The sequence below is a fragment of the Balaenoptera physalus genome (genome assembly GCF_965194825.1).
Source record: "Balaenoptera physalus genome assembly, chromosome: 16".
Classification (NCBI taxonomy): Eukaryota; Metazoa; Chordata; class Mammalia; order Artiodactyla; family Balaenopteridae; genus Balaenoptera; species Balaenoptera physalus.
The window spans coordinates 27,727,395-27,733,734 of NC_138898.1; positions in this window are offsets into that span (position 1 = coordinate 27,727,395).

The window sequence follows — 6,340 nt, forward strand, 5'->3', positions numbered from 1 at the left end:
AAGCAAAAGCTAAGAGAATTCAGCACCACCAAACCAGCTTTACAACAAGTGTTAAAGGAACTTCTCTAGGCAGGAAACACAAGAGAAGAAAAAGACCTACAATGACAAACCCAAAACAATTAAGAAAATGGTAAAAAGAACATACATATCAATAATTACATTAAATGTAAATGGATTAATTGCTCCAACCAAAAGACACACACTGGCTGAATGGATACAAAAACAAGATCCGTATATATGCTGTCTACAAGAGACCCACTTAAGACCTAGGGACACATACAGACTGAAAGCAAGGGGATGGAAAAAGATATTCCATGTAAATGGAAATCAAAAGAAAGCTGGAGTAGCAATTCTCATATCAGACAAAATAGACTTTAAAATAAAGACTATTACAAGAGACAAAGAAGGACACTACATAATGACCAAGGGATCAATCCAAGAAGATATAACAATTGTAAATATTTATGCACCCAACATAGAAGTACCTCAATATATAAGGTAAATGCTTAACAGCCATAAAAGGGGAAATCGACAGTGACACAATCATAGTAGGGGGCTTTAACACCCCACTTTCACCAATGGACAGATCATCCAAAATGAAAATAAATAAGGAAACACAAGCTTTAAATGACACATTGAACAAGATAGAATTAATTGATATTCATAGGACATTCCATCCAAAAACAACAGAATACATTTTCTTCTCAAGTGCTCATGGAACATTCTCCAGGATAGATAATATCTTGGGTCACAAATCAAGCATTGGTAAATTTAAGAAAATTGAAATTGTATCAAGTATCTTTTCTGACCACAATGCTACGAGACTAGATATCAATTACAGGAAAAAAAGATCTGTAAAAAATACAAACACATGGAGGCTAAACAATGCACTACTAAATAACCAAGAAATCACTGAAGAAATCAAAGAGGAAATCAAAAAATACCTAGAGACAAATGACAATGAAAACACGATGATCCAAAACCTATGGGATGCAGCAAAAGCAGTTCTAAGAGGGAAGTTTATAGCAATACAATTCTAACTCAAGAAACAAGAAACAACCTAACCTTACTCCTAAAAAAATTAGAGAAAGAAGAACAAAAAAACCCCAAAGTTAGCAGAAGGAAAGAAATCATAAAGTTCAAATCAGAAAAAAATGAAAAAGAAATGAAGAAAACAATAGCAAAGATCAATAAAACTAAAAGCTGGTTCTCTGAGAAAATAAACAAAATTGATAAACCACTAGCCAGACTCATCAAGAAAAAAAAGAAGACTCAAATCAACAGAATTAGAAATGAAAAAGGAGAAGTAACAACTGACACTGCAGAAATACAAAGAATCACGAGAGATTACTACAAGCAACTACATGCCAATAAAATGGACAACCTGGAAGAAATGGACAAATGCTTAGAAAAGCACAACCTTCTGAGGCTGAACCAGGAAGAAATAGAAAATATAAACAGACAAATCACAAGCACTGAAATTGAAACTGTGGTTAAAAATCTTCCAACAAACAAAAGCCCAGGACCAGATAGCTTCATGGGCAAATTCTATCAAACATTTAAAGAAGCACTAAGACTTATCTTTCTCAAACTCTTCCAAAATATAGCAGAGGGAGGAACACTCCCAAACTCTTTCTATGAGGCCACCATCACCCTGATACCAAAACCAGACAAAGATGCCACAAAAAAAGAAAACTACAGACCAATATCACTGATAAACATAGATGCAAAAATCCTCAACAAAATACTAGCAAACAAAATCCAACAGCACATTAAAAGGATCATACACCATGATCAAGTGAGGTTTATCAAATGAATGCATGGATTCTTCAATATATGCAAATCAATCAATGTGATACACCATATTAACAACCTGAAGGATAAAAACCATACGATAATCTCAGTAGATGCAGAAAAAGCTTTTGACAAAATTTAACACCCATTTATGATAAAAAAAAAAAAAACTCTCCAGAAAGTAGGCATAGAGAGAACTTACCTCAACATAATAAAGGCCATATATGACAAACCCAGAGCCAATATTGCTCTCAATGGTGAAAAACTGAAACCATTTCCTCTAAAATCAGGAACAAGACAAGGATGCCCACTTGCACCACCATTATTCAAATAGTTTTGGAAGTTTTAGCCACAGAAATCAGAGAATAAAAAGAAATAAAAGGAATCCAAATTGGAAAAGAAGAAGTAAACCTGTCACAGTTTGCAGATGACATGATACTGTACATAGAGAATCCTAAAGATTCCACCAGAAAACTACTAGAGCTAATCAATGAATTTGGTAAAGTAGCAGGATACAAAATTAATGCACAAAAATCTCTTGCATTCCTATATACTAATGATGAAAAATCTGAAAGAGAAATTAAGGAAACCCTCCCATTTACCATTGCAACAAAAAGAATAAAATACCTAGGAATAAACCTACCTAAGGAGACAAAATACCTGTATGCAGAAAACTATAAGACACTGAGGAAAGAAATTAAAGATCACACAAACAGATGGAGAGATATACCATGTTCTTGGATTGGAAGAATCAACACTGTGAAAATGACTATACTACCCAAAGCAATCTACAGATTCAGTGCAATCCTTATCAAACTACCAATGGCATTTTTCACAGAACTAGAACAAAATATTTTACAATTTGTATGGAAACACAAAAGACCCTGAATAGCCAAAGCAATCTTGAGAAAGAAAAACAGAACTGGAGGAATCAGGCTCCCTGACTTCAGACTATACTACAAAGCTACAGTAATCAAGACAGTATGGTACTGGTACAAAAACAGAAATATAGATCAATGGAACAGGATAGAAAGCCCAGAGATAAACCCACACACACGTGGTTACCTTATCTTTGATAAAGGAGGCAAGGACATACAATGGAGAAAAGACAGCCTCTTCAATAAGTGGTGCTGGGAAAACTGGACAGCTACATGTAAAAGAATGAAATTAGAATACTTCCTAACACCATACACAAAAATAAACTCAAGCTGATTCACTTTGTCATACAGCAGAAACTAACTCCAATAAAGATTGTAAAGCAATTATATTCCAATAAAGATGTTTTTAAAATGTAAAAATAAATAGGTGAAATGAATATTAATAATAAATTTTACTTAATGCAGTAAATCCAAAACATTATCATTTCAATGTGCAATTAATGTAAAAATTATCTGAGAGATTTGCATCCTTTTATTGTACTAAGTCTTTGAAATCTCGTATGTATATTACTATTACAGCATATTTCATCATACTAGCCATATTTCAAGTGCTCAATAGTCCCAGACGACTAGTGGCTACCATATTGGACAGCACCAGGTTAGAGAGTTTGAGGGCACAAGTAGCTGTAGGGCTATTAGACAAATGTGATGATGTTGATCTAGAGAAGACAGCCATATCTCTGAGGGCTGTGGTACAGAATCTAAGAGTATAGAAATACAGATCCAGTGCTCCTGGGCTAACATTCTGGGTCTGGCACTTTTTAGCTGTGTGGCCTTGAACAAATCACTTATCCACATATGAGCATTTGTTTATAAAATGGAGATGTAAACATTATATTATATTCCAGAATCTGCTTCCTTATATCCCAGGACACACTTCATTTTATTGCTCAAATTACAATGGCATGGACAACTAGCCCAGTTTTTTTAACATATTCCTCTCTGCTACACATCACCTCCTTCAATTTAAAGACCACCTTTCCTTCACCTACTGGTTCTTTACTACAATTTCACCCTAAGGAAAACAAAGATTTCCCCACAATGCCCCACAGTGATACTAGAGCGCAACTTTTTAAGATGTGTCTCAAACTGTTTGTACAACAGAAAAGAGTTACCACACAAAGAATAATTTGAACTCCTGCTAGATACGTGTTCCCAGAAGAACCTCAGGTATATCTTATGAGTGTTAGATTCTCTCTCTGCTACAGCTATTTGCCAAACTCTTGAAAGTCCAGTTTATCTTCTCATAATTGGAGTGCCCTCTTCATTTTCCACTCACAGAAAGAAGAGAAAGTTTCTTTCTCGCCTAAGTTTAAGGGCTTCTTTTGAGTCCTGATTTCCTGTCATAGAACTCACCCATCTCTTCTCAGGATGAATGATACTGGAGAATATCCTTTTCCTTAGAGAAATCCCGCAACCACAACTATGGTAAGTCTCCAATAACTGTCCTCCCCTTTCATTACAGTAGTAGAACCCTCCTAATGTTAGCTTGAGCCAAGGCCAGTCAGAGTAAATGCTACATTTCCCAGACAGAATTAGCCAGTCTTCAATACAGAGAAGCCAGAAATGACCACCCTTGCAATTATTCATTAATATTCTTAGTGAAAATATCTTATTTTTCTATTTTAAAGTCAGAGAGGAGCCTTTTTCTAAGCCTTGGGAGCCCCACCGTGACTGCAAGTTCTCCCCTGGGATTCACCATAGCACATCCTAGTACAATCCCCAGACTCCACCACTCAACAAGGTTAAGATTCACACTGACACATCCAGTGATGCCCCGAAACCCTACCATTCAGGGGTTATGTGACTCTGAATTTTTTAACTTCTCAGAGATAATCTTCAAACCCAGACTGATCAGATTAGAAGCCCATGAACATTCCACTAGCTAGCACTACTTCTATACAGCACTTTACAGTGAACCATCAATCAATCAATCAGTCGATCAATAAATAAACTGCTTCCCTACCCTGAACTATGTATGAAGTTGAATCCTTCCTACTTTGCCAGGTAGCAGATTAATCCCATATGTAAGGATGAAGTTGCTGCTTTTATGGCAGTGGAGAATACAGGGTAGGACTAATAGGAAAAGAGGGTTTGAGAGGGAACCTTAACTTATTAGAAGACCTTCCTTTTACTACCCACATCACTTACAATAGCCCAATTTCCAGTCCAAAACTACTTTGAAAATACTGTTTATGAACATGAACTGTCACTTGTAAAAATTATAAAGCTCGAGACTATGATGAGTATATATAGATCCAGCTGACCTATAAAAAACCTAAGATGATGAGGAGAAGAGCACAAAACTACAGAGTAAAATTTGGGAGCTGGAGATAATGTCCAGAAAAATATTAATTAAAGTAAAAGGCCTCTGAGGCTCAGAAAGTAGGAAGGGGAACGGAGGGTCCCGGAGGACAAGGGAGGCACACAGCAGCTGGCACTGCTTATCTAGGCTCCAGCCTGTACCCAACTGAGTGGAAAAAACTTTGAGCAGGAAACAACATCATGGCTGACTTCCCTGCTCTCTACCCATCTACTCAGAGAGCCAGAGACTCTTCTGACCTGGCCAGTTCCCATGGAAGACAGAGGTTATCTACCTCCTTTGACAACACACTAAATGATCCAAGGACCATGTTATAGACTGAATCGTGTCCTTCAAAAATTCATATGTTGAAGCCCTAACCCCCAGTGTGACTATACTAAGAGAAAAGACCTTTGAAGAAGTAATTAAATTTAAATGAGGTAATATGGTTGGGCCCTAATCCAATATTACTGGTGTCCTTATAAGAAGAGGAAGGGCCATGAAGTGTGCACACGCACAGAGGAAAGACCATGTAAGACTATCTACAAGCCAAGGAGGAGACCCCAGGGGAAACCAAACCTGGCAACACTTTGATCTTAAACTTCCAGCCTCCAGAACTGTGAGAAAATACATTTCTGTTGTTAAAGCCACCCAAACTATGGTATTTTTCTTTAGCAGCCCGAGCAAACTAATGAGAGTCATAAAAGAGATGATATCCTTTTTCTCCTTCTTTCTGAGCTCTGTGTAAAAAGAGGTAGGAACAACAGATTCCTCTTAAAACACTCTAAGGCCTCTCTGCCTTCGTTCTGGGTTTGTCAATAAGGAAAACTGAGCAACCTTAGTAGGATTTGTATACTCAAACCCAAGATACCAGTTTATATAAAGTTATAGTCAGACGTGACTGTTTATTGTAAACTCTGAGAATAAAAGCCACAGAATGCATACTAGAAGACAACAAGCATGGAATGATTATTTAATGATTGTCAAATAATTTGAATTTTTGCACACAAACTGGGTTTGAATTTACTAATAAATACCAAAAGTTGCTATTTTAGGGGGAAAATAGAGGAGTCCATTTGTGCTTAGTGTCATAATTTGCAAGTGACAGCACCATAAGTCTGACTTCCAATTCCAGCATATGAGTTGAATGGATCACGGCAGTTACCGTTGCTGCTGGGACAGTTGCAACTGGTCATCTGGCTTACAAAAGATTTTATGTTAAGATCACTGCAGCAAATCTATGGTAAGCCTTCATATCCAGAAAGACAACTTCAAGACAGTACATGTTTTAGCTTGAGGATTTAGA